Source organism: Dioscorea cayenensis, chromosome 15 (genome assembly GCF_009730915.1).
Source record: "Dioscorea cayenensis subsp. rotundata cultivar TDr96_F1 chromosome 15, TDr96_F1_v2_PseudoChromosome.rev07_lg8_w22 25.fasta, whole genome shotgun sequence".
Classification (NCBI taxonomy): domain Eukaryota; kingdom Viridiplantae; phylum Streptophyta; class Magnoliopsida; order Dioscoreales; family Dioscoreaceae; genus Dioscorea; species Dioscorea cayenensis.
In genome coordinates, this window is record NC_052485.1 from 16,642,938 (window position 1) to 16,662,697 (window position 19,760).

The 19,760-nt window shown below is 41.2% G+C and overlaps 1 non-coding gene across 1 annotated transcript; it reads left to right on the top strand.

Annotated features, from left to right (window-relative positions):
* The first annotated feature begins 19,259 nt into the window (after window positions 1-19,259).
* Window positions 19,260-19,366, top strand: LOC120278246. Its single transcript, XR_005541588.1, has one exon. It is a non-coding gene; the product is annotated as a small nucleolar RNA R71 (small nucleolar RNA).
* Window positions 19,367-19,760: the final 394 nt, after the last annotated feature.

Consider the following 19,760-nt stretch of genomic DNA (forward strand, 5'->3'; position numbering starts at 1 on the left):
GCAGGAAATTGACTTCTGCAAATTCACACGGGTGTGTGGAAATTCCACACGCCCGTGTGGATGCCCGATTCTAGCCCTATTTAAGCTGCGATTTCAGACATTTTGGGGGATCCTTTCCTAATCTTTTTCTCATCTTTTCCCCATCTTTGGAGGCACTCGCAGCTAGGGTTTGGAAAGGTTTTGGCTAGGTCTTTAGAGTGGTTCTACGACCCTCAACATTGCGTTCCTTTGGAAGATAGTTATTGGGGGAGCTTTTGTCGGCGAGGTGTGCCCTAGGCTTGATGAGGGAACCCTTGGAGAAGACGAGGCAACTCCCCAAGACCATCGATATGGACTATAAGGGGGTTTTACTTGTGGATTACATGCTTTTACATTCGATTTCATTATTGATTATATCTTGCTCTATGGAGAGCTAAACCACTAGTGGGTGCTTGGACTTGTAAACCCTATGATGATTTTGTTTCATTGATATTTATTATGTTCCTTTAATTGATGTTTTAATTGAGTTCCAACTTTGAATGCTTGTTGTGTTGATTTTCTCTTAGAGTGACACTAGGGTTGAGAATCCATCTTGGTAATCTTTGTTGATGAGTGACACACCATGAGGGTTAGACAAAGCAAGGTTGAAGAGGGTCGAGAAGGTGAGTCAAGAGGTAGCGGAATGACCCCTTTCTCTTCCGATGTGATTTATCCTACTTCCACATTCCAAGAGTTCTTTGCGGTCATGATAGAGTGAAGTTCTAGGAGACAAACTCCGATGGGCCTTTGTTGCGCAAGCAACAGAGTGAAATGTTGAAGTAATCCTTAGTTCTGGGGCTTAATTGTGACTAGGGGTCTTTCGCCTGGACCAAAGGGTTAGATCTATATTAGGGAATAGGGTTTATCAGTTGGAGGCCCCCCCGAGTTTCTTGCAACCCCATACAGTGTGAGACGTTGAGAGTATCCCTTTTCGCTGGGGTATAGTGTGACGGTTAGTTACGGTTGACCTTAGGTATGGGATCGTGTGTTTTAGGATTTCCATGACTCATTAAGCATCAGTTAGGAGATATAATGATTGGTCTTGCACTTGAAGCAATAGTCCTAGGGAGAGCAATGTCCGGGTGCCCCACTTTCTATTGATTGCCTCTTCTATCATTTTATTGCGTCTCTTTCTTATTTTCTTTATTTCGATTTGCATTGATATTGTTCACACCACTCTTAAATCATTTTCACTATAGCTAAATAGCAATACTTGTGTTTTTGAGCACTATTCCCTGTGGATACGACTACCCACTCACCAGGGTACTTTATTACTTTGACAACTCGTGCACTTGTGGTACGCACTCGCAAGGGATGTGTCACACACGCAGGCACGGATTGAGATACGTGGTGCGAGTGTACTCAAGAGTGAGACTTGGACAAGGTTGGTACACATGTGATAAGTTCTTGAGTAGACATATTTTTTTATATGTTTTACACGTATTGAGCATCATTTTTGTAATAGTTTATATCTCATAGAGTGTATTTGGTGTTTCTTTGTGCAAATAGATTGTGAATGCCTTGAAGGAAGAAAAGGAAGCAAAGATAGGCTATGAAGACACATTTTGGGAATTTTTTGTAGGACATAAGGATCAGGACACAAGAGGAGCTCATGTACATGGGGGTGTGTGCCAACTTCCAAGGGAATTCAAGCCAATTTGTGAGTTGGAAGGGCACAAAGGCAGTCACACACCCATGTCTCTATTTGTGTGAATAATACAAGAGCTTCCCAATGATGATTCGACGATGAAAAGTCTCATAACTTACCACGTGGACGTGTGCCCGACCATGTGGCCTCAAGAGAAAAGTGTGTGAGCCATGTTTATAAAAAGTACTGTTCACGTGACGTGGTTGTGTTGGAATTTCTTCAGCTCACGCGGGCGCATGAAATCTCACACGGTCTCGTGGAGGCAAGTGACAGACGTGGTTTCCGACTATAAATAGCCCTTTTCCCTATTATTTGGAGATTTTTTCCTAGCATTTGAAGGGCGAAGCAGCTACGGTTTCAAGATGAGGTCTTTGGTGAATTAGGGTTTAGGGTTTAGGGGGTTAGGGATTTTTCACCTAAAAGTAGGGTTAGATCTATTTTTAGGAATAGGTTGTACTCTTAGGTATCCCTAGAGTTTATTGTGGTTATAAGTGGTGTGAGGTGTGAGATTGAGTGATTTTTCCACCGGGACCTCATAAGGGACTAGTATCGGTGGCCTGGAGGCAGAGACCGATTATTCTTAGATTACCTTAACTCTTTTAACTCAGTTTAGAAACATTTAAAAAGTCTTGCGCTTCATGTTAGATCCTAGGGGGAGCATTGCCAGGGTACCTCATCTTTATTGATTGAGACTCCCCTTACCTTTACTTTTCCTTGCTTGTTTGCAATATTCATATTCTTGCAATTGAGTTCACTTTACCATAATATTGATTCCGACTAGATAACTGAGAAGTGGTTACTACTAATATTTCTGTTCCATATGGATTCGACTACCCGACTCACTAGGTATTTTATTACTTCGACATCGGTGCACTTGCGGTACACGCACGCAAATTGGTGTCTCAACATGATTGAGATACGTGGTGCAACCGTAGTCAAGACATATAGTGCTAGTTATTGCTAGCCTTGAACACCCACAAGAACCTGGGTATGTTTGGGACACAAGTTTAGACTTGGTATGGGAAGTTAACACATGTTCATGCAAGAAGTGCTAGATAGTTACTTAATGTTCCTTGTTATTTAGCCTATAAAAAAGGCTACTGACCTGAGTTGTAAAGCATAGAGTGTGGAGCAATAAAATTTATGTTTGGTCACCTATAATTGTGTGTGTTTCTATGTTTACTTCTTGCTTACTTGTTATGCTAAGATAGAAGCTTGTAAATAAGAGGTGATGCTCCTTATCATTGCAAAAAATTTTTACTAAGTGTCAGGAGAGAACCTCGTTATTGATAAGGGTTATAACCACTAGCATATGAGCCAGCCATGTTTGTTCATGATGGTTGAATGAACAAAGGATAGGTTGGACTATTTGGAGAAGAAAATGGAACGAGTTGATAAATAATAGGATATCTTGACTAATTGTGTGCATATTTTTGGAGGGTAATTTACCTTTTCTTTCCCTTTGTCAAAGATGAAGACCTTATCAATAAGTAGATAATTTCCCTTATAGAGAGAGATTATCCCTAATCCGAATACAGAGTAGAGATGCAATTTCTCCTAAAATTCACTCCATATGATTGTAAAGAGCACGGAAATTATTACTTACTTACTCGGAAGGATTGCGGTAGACGAAATCCCCAAAGTACCCTAAACAGAGACGCGCACTCACTATCCTCTTGAATTGCAGTATGTCTATGCGAGGTGAAAATTTCTTATCATCACAAAGCATATCAGACGTATGACAACTAGGGGGCTCTTACCACATTAGCAATCATTCGGTAAAAACACGCAATTAGTTTAAAAAGAGATTATTACAGTTGATAAGTGTTTGTGTGTTAAGAATGCGAAGTGTTCTTTCCTTACGATGAGCATTACTTTTATTAGGTTTAAGCACTAATACATGTATATTTGTGTTCTTTTGCGCATTTAGGGTTGTGAAGCTGAGTATTAAGAAAAAAAGCCAAAAGTAGATCGTGAACGCACTATTTGGTAGAATCTTGGAAGGAACAAACACGAAGACATAAGTGGGGCTCTAAGATATGTGAATGTGTGCCAACCTCCATGTATTCAAGTCATTACAATGAGTTGGAGGGCACGAAGGCAGTCACATTTGCGTATCCTGACTTGTGCATGGATGGCAAGATCTTCATCAATGAGGCCTTTGATTGAAGAAAAGTTGTGATCTACGGCATAAACGTGTGTCTTTTTATGTTGCCTCGATGAAAAGTGTTAAATTGAGAGTATTTTGGTAGAGTACTGTAGCAGGTCACTGTAGCAATATACTATAGTAGTTACTGTTCACAGCCGCCCGAAAATCAGGTTTCTAGAGAATCCACACGGACGTGTGGAAATTCCCTACTCACATGCGGAAATTCCACAGGCCCATGTGGAGAATTTATAAGGTTGTGTGGATGCCCGATTCTAGCACTATTTAAGCCGTGATTCAGCCCGATTTTTGGAGAATCTTCCACCCTTCTCTCCAACTTTTCTCTATCTTTTGTGAGGCCATCGGCTAGGGTTTGAGAGGGGTTTGGCAAGTCTTTGGAGTGGTTCTACAGATTCGATTCTGCGCTCCGCTTGGAAGAAGGTTATTGGGGGAGCTTTCGTCGGCATCGATTCGGTGAGCTGTGCCCTAGGCCGGACAAGGGGACCTTTGGAGAAGACGAGGCTATTCCACAAGACCATCGACACGAATACCGAGTGGTTTTTCCTATGGATTACTTGTTTTTACTTTCGATTTCATTATTGATTGTATTTTTCTCCATAGAGAGCTAAAACCCTAGTGGGTACTTGGATTTTATAAACCCTAGGATGTTATTATTTCATTGACCTTTTATTATGCTTTCCTCACTTGATGTTTTTAATTGAGTTCCAATCTTGAATGCTTGTTGAATGATTTCTCCTTTAGAGTGACACTAGGGTTGAGAGTCTATCTTGGTAGCCTTTGTGAATGAGTGATACACCATGAGGGTTTGACAATGCTAGATTGGAGAGGGGTGAAAGGGTGAGTCGAGAGGTAGCGGAGCATCTACTTTCCCCTCTATTGTGATTTATCCTACCTCTATTTCCTAGAGTTCTTTGCGGTCACAATAAGGTGAAGTGCTAAAGGATGAACTCCGTTGGGGCTTAGTTGCGTGAGCGACAGAGTGAAGCGTTGAAGTGAACTTTAGTATCTGGGGCTTATTTATGACTAGGGGTCTTTCGCCTGGACCAAAGGGTTTGATCTACACATAGGAATAGGGTTTATCACTTGGAATCCCTAGAACTCCATGCAACTTTACACAGTGTGAGGTGTTGAGACTGAGCGATTTCTCGACCGGGACACAGTGTAGAGTTAGTCACAGTTGACCTTAGGTTTGGGACCGTGTGCTTTAGGATTTCCATGACTTATTAAACATTAGTTAGGAAGTATAATAGTAGGTCTTACACTTGAAAGATTAGTCCTAGGGGGAGCATTGCCCGAGTACCCCACTTCTATCGATTTCCTTTTCTCTCACTTACTTGTGCCTCTCATTCTTATTTCTTTTATTTCTGTTTACATCATATCTTATTAACACAATCGTTATTCATTTTCACTTGGTTAAGTAGCAATTTTGGTATTTTTATTCCCTACTCCCTATGGATACGATACCCCACTCACTTGAGATTTATTACTTCAACAAACCCGTGCACTTATGGGTCACACGCAAGGGCGTTGTCAGCAATTAAGAAAACAAATAAAGCATCAAATATCCAACAACCAATGTCAATGAAATAAACCCTAGAGTTCAACTATACCCAAACATATATAAATTAACCCTCCATTAAAGGAGGGCAAGCATTCAAGACACAAATAATAAGAGGAGACAAGAAAAACATGAAAACCCTCTTTTCAATCACGCCCACGAAGGATCATCGGAGGAGCCCTAGGAAAGCTTCTACACACGCCGCCAATGTGAGCTTCACAGCAACGGCGTCCAATTTCCTTGAATATGGATCAAAATCTCCATTCTTTGCTAACTTCACCTCCAAGAATTACCCAAAAGAAAAGAATAGAATGCCCTAAAAATTCTCATCAGTTCTATTTATACCTGATTTCTTATGGGTTGCTTACGGGCGTAAAGACTTGGCCGTAAGGGAGTTAGAGAAGATAGTCGCGAGCCTTATGAGACCACTTACGACCATAAGTCATGTCCGTATGGTCTTTTGTTTGTGTTGTGGTCCTGCATACGGCCGTAAGAGCTAGACCATAAATTTTACCGTGTTGTTTCTTACGACTACCCTTACGGGCATATGCTATAGTTATAAACTCCTTTAGATGATTCTTATGGGCATCCTTACGGGCATAAGCCTTGTCCATAAGGTACTCTGATTTGGCTATAAATCCCCTTTTACTAGCATAAGCATGCCTGCAAGGTTCTTTGGAATCTATTTACGAGAGTAAGGTTGGTTATAAGCCGCTCGTAAGCTACCCAGTTTGCCTTGTCCATATTCAAATGATGGCTAGAGAGCTCTAACTCCTTCGTTTAAGGTCTAAAATGCTTCTGTTTTCCTTTCTCTCTCTCTCTCTCTCTCTCTCTCTCTCATCTTGAAGTGCTGCCCTAAGCTTGAGAATGTAAAATACACTAGATTTAGCATCGAATTTCACAATATGATTCTAATACATGCCGAATGAGTGTACAAAATGATATGAAATACATGATTATTGTCCACTCATCATACAGTCCTTTTAAGTTGGTTTACAGTTGCTAAGCCCTTATCCTGCATGAGATCGCCAAGCACGGAACTGGTGGTAAGTATTCCTCACCTTATCACTTTATTATGGATCGTTAGGATATAATGGAGAAGGCAAAAGATATTTTGGCAAAGCTTCTTAGAGGATAAAAATAAAATATGCTAATCAAAGCAAAAGACCCTTGGAATTTAGTGTTGGTGATCAATTTAGGTTGAAGTTAACTCCTAGGTTTGGAAAAAGCTGCATAAGAAGAATGGGGACAAAAGTTTAATCTTGTGCTATAATCTTCTTGAAATAGCACATAAAAAGTTGGTAATATGACTTATAGGTTGAACCTTCTTGAATGATTGAAGTTATACCCCATTTTTCACATGGGTTTTTTTTCTCAAACCTTGCAATGATAATTCTACTGACCTTGTAAGAAATAAGCTTGGGTAGGCTCCTCCTATTTTGTGCAGTTTGAGTAGGTGATAGAACGAATCTTTGAACACAAATCGAAGGAATCACAAAAAAGAAAATAGAAAATAGAAAAAAAGAAAAAGAAAAAAAAGAAAAGAAAAAATCAAAAGGTTTTTCTTGTTATTATAATGGAAGTCTCCTAATATCTAAAGTAAGTTAAGAGAATACCATATACTAGGCCAACGAGGTTGTTGGACTCTTCTGGTGGAAGCAAGCACATGATCTGTGTCCTACTAAGAAATTAACCAACTTAGGGCAAGAGGTATTTAACGAGTGAGGCAGCCTAAGTTGACCATGGCATGTTGCAGGTGCGGAGCTACTCATGATTAAGGCATATGCATGTACAATAGTACATGTGAGAACTAAAGTTTGTTTGAAGCATGAGGACGAGCATAGTTGGGCATTATTGAGGTGCACATCTAGATGTAAAAATGTGGTGCTATATGTAAGAGCCAAACTTGATTGAAAAGGCCACAGGCTTAATGGTGCACATGGGAGCCACACTTGATTAAGCTATATATGGTCACTAAAGAAGGAGATAATTCTAGTAATTAAGATATGCTACCCATGAGGACCACATATTATAGGGGATGGAGTCACATGCACTTGTCTATGGGTGGGTGGATCAACAAAGCAAATCACTTTGTTCATGAGTTGCAAAGATAAATTTGGATGAATAAATTATAGTTGGAGTTTTGACAACTTCAATGGCGTTAGTTGTCATTAACACTGTAACTTCAGTTTTAAGGGGCTATTTGGTTACCCGTATTTCAAATTACAGTGTAAGTTAAATTATATGTAATTGAAATTACTGTATTTTAACTTACATCATGTTTGTTTGGTTGCCTATGAATGAAAATGCTGCATTTACTTTTCAGGTGTTTGGTTTGATGTAAGTTATAAGTTAAAATCACCATGTAAAGTAAGTGGTCAGATTACCCCTTTTTTACATAATTCAATTTATTTAATAATTTTATTTAATATTCTATTTAAAATCTATTTTATTTATTTGAGTTAATGTATTATATTTATTTAAATAAATTAATTTAATGGATTTTATTTATTTAAAATTTATTTTATTTATTTAAGTTAATGGATTATAGTTAAATGGATTATATTTATTTAAATAGATTTTATTTATTTAAAATATATTTTATTTATTTAAATTATTTATCCAATCTAAGTTAATGAACTATATCAATTTTATTAATTAAGGATTAGTACCCCGTGTTTTCTCTCCTGAAATCTTAGAAATATATCAAAATAGTAAAATTCAAAGAATTTTTCATATACTTTTCTCATTCAGACAATTACCAAAATTTATACAATTGCCAAATTTCATAAATTTGCTTTAAAAAAAATTAAAAACAAACCATAACCATAATAACCCAAAAAGAAAATGAAAAGAAAAATGAAATGAGATGTTATTCTCGATCCGGCGGAGGCCTGACCGATAGGAAGGCATCATGGATGATAGTATGGCAAGTGAGACCATCCTCCGGCATGATGGCATGATCAACGTCCCTGCGAGGCAAATCTCATCATCCACAGCCTCTGAGCAGAGGCCACATACCCATCGCCCTCCATGGCGAGCTCTCACTCCATCCAAACAAATGAGAGAGAATAACAAGCATAAGGAAGGGAGACATCTAGACCTTCCCCTCTTTACAAAACCTCCTCAAATGTACTTTAAAAGCTCCATGGAATGGACAACTCCACTCTTTTGGAATTTCTAAATCAGCCTTGGCCATTAAAAGCTTGAGTGGTGGTTATGAGCCCTAAAAACCTGCAACTGAGACAAACATGCCCATAATAACATCAATTATAAACAAAATGTGATAAAAGACAAGCAAAGGAGTGCATTGGAGATATGTAAAATATGATATATAATGCACTCATCAAATACACCCAAACTTGAATCATTGCTTATCCACAAAACAATTTAAGCTCACTATAAATGAAAGGATGAGTGCATGACCTCTGAACTCAACAAAATAGAAAGCACTAATGTTTAGAGGGATCAAAGGCAGTTAAGGAGAATATCACAATTGCTCAAATAAAAACCCCATTCTTGTTTTGAAAGCCTAATAAGTGTGTATACCTTTGAGTTAAGTGCCCCATTTTTCACTGGGTCAACAGAATATAAAGAGACTTGAATTCTTACTAAACTAACTAGGCAGTAGTTTCATACACCCTAAAGGTAGCCCTTTCTCCCAGTAGGTCATCAGATGTACACTTGTAATGCACAAAATTAGATTACTCAAGAGCGTCTTTCACACTTTCAAGATGATAGCTCTTTCTGCCAACTATTTACAAAATACAAGAAAGCAACCGGTAGGGCATTCCATAAGGAATCCGACTTCGCAGTTTTTTTTTATTAGAACTCAAGTCTCCAACAAAAATTCAACCCAAACAAGTTATTCCACAACTCAGGTAAAGAGGATTTATCTAGGTTCCCAACACAAGAATGAGTAAACAATTTAGCTTATAATAAGGACCTTAACATGCACAATGCCCCTAAACATAAGATTTTCTATCAAGAACAATCATAGATCTTCCTAAGTCATGTAATCACCCATAAAAATGAAACAAGAACCCTCCCACACACTTGAATGGTCCATTGTCCTCGATGTACAAATATAGGCAATAAAGATGAAGGATTGAGCATTAAAATAAAGGGGGAGGTTTGTACAACTTTCCTAAACACAGAGAGTGATGTTGTTGATCTCAATAATTCAACTACATAATATAACAAAACTAAAAATGTAGAAGTCAAATAAATAAACCAAAATGTCAGTTTAGTAGGGATAATCTGATGAGACACCCATAAGTGCACGGGATTGTCAAGTAATACCTATCACGTAAGCATAAAAGAGTCATATTCCCGGGGCCTGAAAGCTAATCTTACTTTCTTTTTGCATGTTGTCTAGCCTACAGATTCGAGTGAATGTGTTCTAAACTACAAAGTAAAAGAAAGAACTCTACTACGAAGGTCCATAGTGGAGGTAAAGTGGGTGTAAAATCAAGGGATGAATGTGATCACGGATGTGGATCCCTTGGGGCTACTGAAGTGAGAAGGATGCTATGACTATCATGCAATTGATGGTTTGGACCAAGAGATTCCTATGATTGCATTAAAAACTAGAAAATCTCAAATTAGGGCCAAAACACAAACTAGGTCCAACCCGTTGGTCATGGCATATTTGTACATGGATCCATTCCAAGCTAGGATTGTCTACTACAAGGGCGATGGTCACACAACCAAGTACAACCTAGAAATCAACATACATATTTCTCATGCATATTAATACGTCAAAGTACAACAAGCATGAATCACAAACACACCAAATGCAATGGAATAGATCAAAGCATCCAACTGCACAAGTTCACCACAAGGTTCATTGACATCCGGAGGCCTTGGGGTTTAGTTTTTCATTCTAAGAAAATACATAATAAAATACACAAAAATAACTAAATCAAGTAACAAAGAACTCCCTCAAGTGATAAATGTGGAGAGACAAGTCGTGGGAAGCTTCCAATGACACAACCATAGCGGTGGCTTCCTTGCCCTCTACAAACTTGAACAATGAGAGATGATGCCATAACTTACCTCTTTCTTTGATTTCCTTGCCTAAAATGTCTTCTTGAGCCTGTTTTACCCAATATTTGGAATATGGAGAGGAATAGTGGAAGTAGGAGAAGAAGATGTGGAAGAAGATGCCTCAAAAAGCCCTAAAACACCATTTTAAAACCTTCTTAAGATAGCTTTATTGCCTCATTCACGGTGTGAAGTAGGTCATCATAGTCTCGAGAATTTGCTATAATTTTTGTGAAGTGCTACAGTATACTACTACTACTAGTAAAACTACGCATTCTTCAACCGATTCACGGGTGTCTTCACGACCATCAGCAAACTTGACACAACTAATTTGCGTGCTGATAAGTGCATGTGTATGAGTAATACGAAGTATACTTTTCTTACATTGAGCATCACTTTTAGTTGATTTTATAGCTTATTATCGTGTTTGTGTTCTTTTGTGAATTTAGGGTTGTGGAGGCAAGTTTGGATAAACGGAAGCAAAAGTAGATCGTGGACACGCTTGTTGATGGAATTCTTGGATCAAACAAAGGTCAAGGCAAAAGTTGTGTTCATAAACATATGGTTGTATGCCAACCTCCATTATGCTCAATTGAATACACAAAGTGGAGGGGGCACAAGGGCAGTCACACTCATATGTTTCGACTTGTGAAACATTGCGAAGAGCTTCATCAATGTAGTTCTATTGAAGACGTGACGTGATCTACCGCATGAATGTGTGCCCAATCGTACGGCCTCGATGAAGAAAGTGAATTTAGGAGTATTTCAGTGGAGTACTGTAGTAGTTTGCTGCAGTAAAATCTCGGTAGCAAAATTACTGTAGCAATTACTGTTTAAAGCACGCAGGAAAAGAATTCCTGGAAATCGACACGGCTGTGTGGAAATTTCACACGCCCATGTGGATGCCCGGTTCCAACCATATAAATACCGATTTGAGAGTTTTATTTGGGGATCTTCTTCCTATCTTTTTCCCATCTTCTACGGAGAGCACGACTAGGGTTTAGAGAGGCTTTTGCTGGGTTTTAGGAGTGGTTCTACAACATTCGACATCGAGTTCATTTGGAGGAGAACTATTGGGGGAGCTTTTGTCGGCATTGATTCAGTAAGGTGTGCCCTAGGTTTGAGAAGTGAACTTTTGGAGAAGACAAGGCCGCTCCGCAAGGCCATCAATATGGAATACAAGGGGGTTTATCTATGGATAACTTGTATTTACTTTCAATTTCATTGTTGATTTTGTATTGCTCTATGGAGAGCTAAACCCCTAGTGGGTGCTTGACTTGTAACCCGTAGGATGGTTTTGTTTCATTGACTCTTATTTTGTTTCCTTTAATTGATGTTTTAATTTAGTTTCAATCTTATGTTCTTGTTGATTTGAAATTCTCTTAAACTGACAGTAGGGTTAAGAATCTATCTAGGTAATCCTTTGGAGGGGTGACAACTTCATTAGGGTTAGACTTAGAGAGATTAAAGAGGATTGAAAGGGTGAGTCGAGAGGTAGCGGGATGTCACCTTTCCCCTCCGACGTGATTTATCCTACCTCCACGTTCCAAGAGTTCTTTGTGGTTATGATAGAGTGAAGTGCCAAGAGACAAACTCCACTGGGGCTTAGTTGCGCAAGCAACAGAGTGAAGTGTTGAAGTAATCCTTAGTGCTGGGGCTTAATCGTGACTAAGTGACCAAAGGGTTATCACTTGGAATCCCTAGAGCTTCAAGCAGTCCCACACAATGTGAGGTGTTGAGAGTATTCATTTCTGCTGGGGCATAGTGTAGGGGGCTAGTCACCATTGAACTTAGGTTTGGGACCATGTATCTTTGGATTGCCACGACTCATTAAACTTCAATTAGGAGGCATAATATTAGTCTTGCACTTGAAACAATAGTCTTAGGATGAGCATTGTCTGAGTACCCCAGTTTACCATCGATTACTTCTCTTTCCTATTCTTGATTGTTTTCTCTTCTCTTTACTTTTCTTTGCATTGACACTTTGAATAAACATCATAACATGGTTTTCACTATAGTTAAATAGCAATACTTGTGTTTCCGAGCAACTATTCCCTCTGGATTCTACTACTCACTCATTGGGGTATTTTATTACTTTGACGACCCGTGCACTTGCGGTACACACACGCAAGGGATGTGTCACGTGTGTGTTCCCCAAGTGTAAGGGTGGCAAACTAATAAAATACCCAGTGAGTTGGGTAGTCGAATCCATAGAGAACAGAAGTATTAGTAGTAAATACTTCTTAGTTATCTAGTCGGAATCAAGAATTATGATGAAGTAAACTTAATTGCAAGATTACGAATAAGCAAGCAAAAAGAAAGGAGAAAACAATGGAGATCTCAATCAATAAAGATGAGGTACCTGGGAAATGCTTCCCCTAGGATCTAACATGAAGGAAAGACTTACTAAATGTTCTAAACCAAGTTAGATTAGTTGAGGTAACCCAGGAATAATCAGTCCTTGCCTCCAGGTCACCAGTACTACTCCCTTACGAGGTTCCGGTAGAGAAATAGCTCAATCTTAACACCTCACACCACATATGACCGCAATAAACTATAGGGATACCTAGGAGTGCAACCGATTTCTAAAGATAGATCTAACCCTACTTGTAGTGAACCATCCCTAACCCCCTACAAGCCTCGCGGAGAAATCTCTCAATCTCACACCTCACACCAAATATTGTTGCATAAAGTCTAGGGAATATGGAGATAGGAAGCACTTATCGTAAGGGAAAGGGAACACTCCACTATCTCATGACTCACCCTCTCAACCCTCTTCAATCTAGGAGTTCTAACCCTAATGGAGACCTCTCTCTCACCAAGGCAACAAATCATCCAATACAAATCAATCACAAAGATCAATACGACATGCAAGCGATGAGAAAACAAGATTGAAACTCAATTAAACTCAGATTTAATAGAAAACATAAAATAAATCAAAACAAAAATATAATCCTAGGGTTCACATGCCCAAATACCTACTAGGGTTTAGCCCTCTATGGCGCAAGTTACAAAGCAAAGAATAATGCAATGAAAAGAAATGAAAACCATGGAATAAAACCCCTTTGAATTTGTGATGATGGCCTTGATGGGTTGCTCAAAGTCTTGAAGGATCCCTCCATGAAGCTAGGTTGCCGAAGGCTCCCTCAATGCTGTGACAGAGAAAAGATCTATCAAAGTTGATAAACAATACCTACCAAATTCGCCAAAGGCCTCCTCTTCAAACCCTAGCCGCTTTGCCCTTCAAACGTTAGCAAAAAGTCACCAAAGAATAGAAAAAAAGGCTATATATAAGCATATGCCGCGTCTGTCACGTGCCTCCATGCGACCATGTGAGATTTACTACAGTACTCTTCATAAATTGCTATAGTAGTTTACTATAGTACTCTTCATAAACATGGCTCACACACTCTTCTCTTGAGGCCATATAGTCGGGCACACATCCACGTGGTAGGTTATAAGACTTTTCATCATTGAATTATCATTTGGAAGCTCTTGCATTCTTCACACAAGTAGGGACATGGGGGTGTGACTACCTTTGCGCTCTTCCAACTCACAAATTGGCTTGAAATCTAATGGAAGTTAGCACACACCTCCATGTACATGAGCTCTTCTTGTGTCTTGATCCTTATGTTGCACAAAAAATTTCGAAATGTGTCTTTGACAAGGTCCCCTTGCGTATATCCCGCAAGTGCACGGGTTTGTCGAAGTAATAATCCCAGGTGAGCGGGTATCGAATCCACAGGGAGTAGGGAATAAAAATACTTAATCCGATTCTTAGCTATGTAAAAGATCAATGATGATGAGTGTGATAATGATTCAATTCTCAACAATAAAAGCAACAAGTAAGAGAGCAAAAGTAAAGAAGGGGGGGTAAGGCAATCGATAAAGATGGGGTACCCGGATAATGCTCCACCTAGGATAATTGTTTCAAGTGCAAGAACCCTCTATTATGCTTCCTAATAAATGCAATGGTGAGTCGTGAAAATCCTTAATTACATAGTCCCAAATCTAAGGTCAACTATGCCTAACTCTATACATGTCCCGGAGGAGAAATCGAACAATCTCAACACCTCGCACTAGCATAGAGTTGCAATGAGCTCTAGGGATTCCAAGTGATAAATCTCTTCCTAATTATAGACCTAACCCTTTGGTCCAGGCAGAAGGTCCCTAGCCACAATTAAGCCCTAGATACTAAGATCCCCTCAACGCTTCACTCCATTGCACGCGCAACTAGGCCCCAGCGGAGGTTCATCCCTTAGACCATTCACTCTATTATGGCCGCAAAGAACTCAAGGAACGGAGGTAGAATCTATCATGTCGGAGGGGAAAGGGGACACTCCTGTACCTCTCGACTCACCCTCTCAACCCTCTCCAACCTAGCTTTGTCTAACGCTTGTGGTGTGTCACTCACTCACAAGGTTACCAACAAGAACTCTCAACCCTAGTGTCACTCTAGGGGAAATATTCATACAATCAAGCATTCAAGGTTGGAACTCACAATAAACATCAATTTATTGAAAGCATAATAAAGAGGTTCAAAGAAACAAATACATCCTAGGGTTCACAATACCTGAGTACCCACTAGGGGTTTAGCTCTCCATGGAGCTAAGTACAATCAAAGAAATAGAATGTAAAAGCAATGAATCCATAAAGAAACCCCCTCGATAGTAGTGTCGATGGTCTTGTGGAAAGTCCTCTACTCGTCGTCCAAGGATTCCCTCATCCGGTATAGGATATGCCTCGACGGAAGCTCACCTACCAACCTTCTTCCTAAGGAATGACAATGTTGGAGCCGTAGAACCTCTCCAAAACCTTGGCCAATAGCCCTCGAAACCCTAGCCGAAGCCCTCTCTCAAGTTAGGGAAAAGATGGAGAAAAGAATACCAAAATCGGGGCTAAATCGGCTTTAAATAGGGCTGGAATCAGGCGACTACACGGGCGTGGATGCTCCACGCGCCTGTGCGGAATTTCCACATGGGCGTGGATAATTTCCACATGCCCGTATGGATTCTCTGTTTCTCTGGTTTCTCGGCCGGCTGTGAGCAGTACTGCTACAGTGTATGCTACAATGTTGCTACAGTGCTCTGCTACAGTATTCTACTTGAATAGCTTCCCAATTCCATACTTTCATCGGGGTAACGCAACGGGCACACGGCTAAGTGCCTCAGTGTTGCGTTTGATGAAGCTAATTCCATGGGAGTAGTGTTCCGACGGGTTGAGAAGCTCACACGGCTAAGTGCCTCAGCACCTTGGCCGTGCCCATGACTAACTCTCAATTGCCAAGAAGACAAGACCATCTGCACGCATACATGAGGGGGTTCAGTGAAGCTCAATAAAGACAAAATAACTCGAGTGTATATATAAGATGAAGCAATGAATACAACTCGATGATGCAAAATGAACATAAACTCAGAAGGAGAATCCTTTATGAGTAAACAAGTCTAAAATAAAATACAAAGAAAGTAAAAGAGAAGTCAAGTGTCGGTGCTACTCTTAGGCTCCTGTGCTGCTGCTGCTGGAGACGCACATGATGGATCCACCGGTGCTGGGGTCGAGGATGGAGGTGCTGGAGGAATTGAGGGGGCCTGAGGAGTCCTCGGCTGTAATACAAATGATGAGGCGACGTCTCGCTCTAAAATCTGCTGTAACACGTCGAAACGCGCCATGAACTCTATGTACTGAGTAGCCTGCGTAGCCCTAATCTTGGCAACCTCAGCTCGGACCACCCCTATAGCATTCTCGAGCCTCTCAAAGCGATCATTGGCTCGAGATGGTGAAAACATACGCACTGGGGGTGGCTCCTATGCCACTAGAGGTGCCTCGGTCTCCATCGTTGCTGGCTGAGGCTCGGGAGCGGGCTGAGAAGCTCCGGCTTCATCACCCTCATCCTCGGCTATCTCGGAGCTGGTAGTACTAAAGCAAAAACCCCTGTCCGAACCCTGCAGACCATGCCCATCAACCGCATCGTCTCTAGACTCAGGGGAGCAGGTACACTCGTCTTCTCGGCCCCGCGAATACAATCCAAGAGACCCATGCCCAGCACTAATATCGTAATGTAGGGGCCCGAGAAGATCGCTCGCAGTCTAGCATAGTGTCCCTGATGTCTGATGTACTCTGCCAGGATGTGCCCTAAGTGAATCGGTACGTGCTGTACCATCGAGTACAAGTACAATAGCTCCTGACGGCTCAGGACCCTAGTGCTATCACCACGGCCATTCACCGACCTACTCATAATGGCATGCAAGTATTTGTATGCAGGTCGGGAAAGGCACGTGGCCTTGGACACCCCCGGCTCGTACTGACCTTGACCACATAACACTCTGTAGGCTCTCTGCGAGGTCAAGGTTCTGGGGCGAGTCCACGCCTCTGTGTGCTCTCGGGAAAATCTGCCCAACTCTGCAGGAATTCACATGCCCGTGCGGAAATTACCCACGGGCGTGTGACAGTCGCATGGACGTTCAAAGGGGTAGACGCACGCCCCTGTGCCTTCTCTGGATGAGCTCGCAGTGCAATCCACACGGGCGTGTGGAAATTCCACACGCCCGTGTGTTTTCTCTGGATGACTTAGAAAAATCTGCAGGCTATGCAGAAAATTTCTGAACATGTTTACACACTCAGAGCCTGCCCTATTATGCAAATTTTACCAGTGAAAAATATGAAATAGAGCTCAAACGTCCAAACTTTCGCGAATTCCTCATAAAACACACGATGAATTTTAAAAATCCACAACAAAGTCACAGCACAAGCATCTAAAAATTACGACACCAACACTTAACAATTTATTCATGCAAACAAACCAAACTAAAAGATGAGAAAACAGTAAACACTTGGGTTGCCTCCCAAGAAGCGCTTGTTTAACGTCATGTAGCTTGACGTATCTTGTCTTACCTCATGAGGGTTCATGATTGAAAGTCGCCCTCTTACCCATGACTTGAAAGCATGATGAGCAAAGTCTCTTGAGGGTAGAGGGTGTATTATCGGGCTTCAGATCTCCTAGCAATGGTTCATCCAACTTTCTTGGTTCATGTACATCTCCAGCAGTCTTGGAGCGTTTTCGATGACGTCTCCTAGCCCTCTTCATTTTCCGGAGCACCTTCTTCAATATCCCCGGGGTAGATGTTACTTCTTCAGTCGACCCAGGTATCATTACTTCTTCATTGCTCTCCTCTTGGTCGAACAAACCTTCATATGGATCCGGGTTGAACATTTCCTGCATGTATTCATCAACAAGCTCATCAGTAGTGTCTAGAAAATACAAAGTGTCATCAAAATTGAGAGAATGCCGCATGGCTTCAGCAAGGCGGTAAGTGAGTTTGTCATCTCCAACTCTCAATGTGAGCTCTCCGCCGTCTATGTCAATCAATGCTTTGGAACTCCGCAAGAATGGTCTCCCAAGTATCAATGGTACATCTGCATCCTCATTGACGTCTAGCACTACAAAGTCAACCGGAAAAATGTACTTGTTCACCTTGACAAGCACGTCTTCAATGATACCTCTCGGATGTCACACCGTTCGGTCCACTAATTGTAAAGTCATCCAAGTAGGCCTAGGCTCTCCCAAGCCTAGCTTTTGGAAGAAAGTGTATGGCATGACATTGATACTTGCCACTGAATCCGCCAGTGCCATTTCCTCACCTTAGTTTCCGATGTTACATGGAATGATGAAGCTTCCCGGGTCTTTCTTCTTGTTCGGCATGTTCTTTTGCAGCACTGCCGAGCATGAAGCATCTAGCACCACTGAAGCACTCTCCTCCAACTTCCTCTTGTTAGTCAACAAGTCTTTCAGGAACTTCGCATACTTAGGCATTTGAGTTAATGCCTCTACAAAAGGAATGTTGATGTGGAGTTGCTTGAATAAACTCAGAAACTTCTTATACTGTTCATCCCCTTGGTCATTCTTCAATCTAGAGGGATAAGGGATTCTTGGCTTGAAAGGTGGGGATGCCACCTCTTTCTCTTTCTTTGCTCCCTCCTCAACCTCCACAACCTCGGGTGCGTGTTCTTTTGGCTTCTCACTCGGAAGCCTCCCTTCAACCTCACGACCACTTCTCAAAGTGATCGCCTTCACATGTTCTCTAGGGTTGGTTTCCGTATTGCTTGGTAAACTTCCATGTGGCCTTTTGGAGAGAGACTTCGCAATTTGCCCCACCTGATTTTCAAGGTTGTGCAAAGAGGCGGTGTGGTTGTGAAGTGTAGCCTCGACTGATTCAAACCGTGTATTTGCAGATTGAACAAATCTAGCCAAGTGCTTCTCTAAATCCGTCAATCGAGTTTCCAAGCCTAAAATTCTGTTTTCGACTTGAGGGGCTTGTTGTTGTTGTTAGAAACCCGGTGGCCCCATGGGCTTTTGTGGTCCTTGATTACTCCATGAAAAGTTGGGATGATTCTTCCAACGTGAATTGTAAGTATTGCTATATGGGTTCCCTTGAGGTCTCATGCCATTACTTACAAAGTCAACATTTTCCACTGAAGAAACATCACCAATAACGATCGGGCAATCGGAGGGAGCATGTCCTCCACCACAACCGGTGCAATTGGTCACGGCCGCAACTCTATTCGAAGCTATGAGATCTCGCTTCTTACTAAGACTCTCTACTTGCGCCACCAATGAGGTTACGGCATCAATTTCATGGAGACCGGCCACCTTTTTCTTCTCCCTAGCATTCCATTGGTAGCTATTTAACCCCATTTCCTCAATTAATTAACGAGCCTCATCGGGGGTTTTGCTACCTAAGGTACCTCTTGCTGCCGCATCCAAGAGTTGCCTTGTACTCGGGTTCAAACCATTGTAAAAGGTTTGAACAATCATCCACTCCGGGAATCCGTGTTGCGGACAGTTTCTCAGGAGCTCCTTGAACCTTTCCCATGTCTCGAATAGAGACTCCAATTCCAACTGAACAAAGGACGAGATCTCATTCCTAAGCTTTGTTGATTTTCCGGGAGGAAAATAACGGGCCAGAAAAGCTTCTACCATCTCCTCCCATGTAGTAATTGATGCTCTAGGTAATGAGTGTAGCCACTGCTTCGCTTTCCCCTTCAAGGAAAATGAGAAGGCTCTCAATTTGATGGCATCATCCGTCACCCCATTTATCTTCAGCATATCGCACACCTCGAGAAAGCTCTCTATGTGACAGTTTGGATCCTCATCAGCCAAATCATTGAATTGTGCGGACTGCTGCAACATATGGATGAATGCCAGCTTCAGCTCGAAATTCTGAGCTATAATCGGGGGTCGCACAATACTCGATTGTGTCCCCAACACTGAAGGTCTGGCATAGTCGGATAGTGTTCACTGTTGCTCATTCTGTTCTGCCATGTTT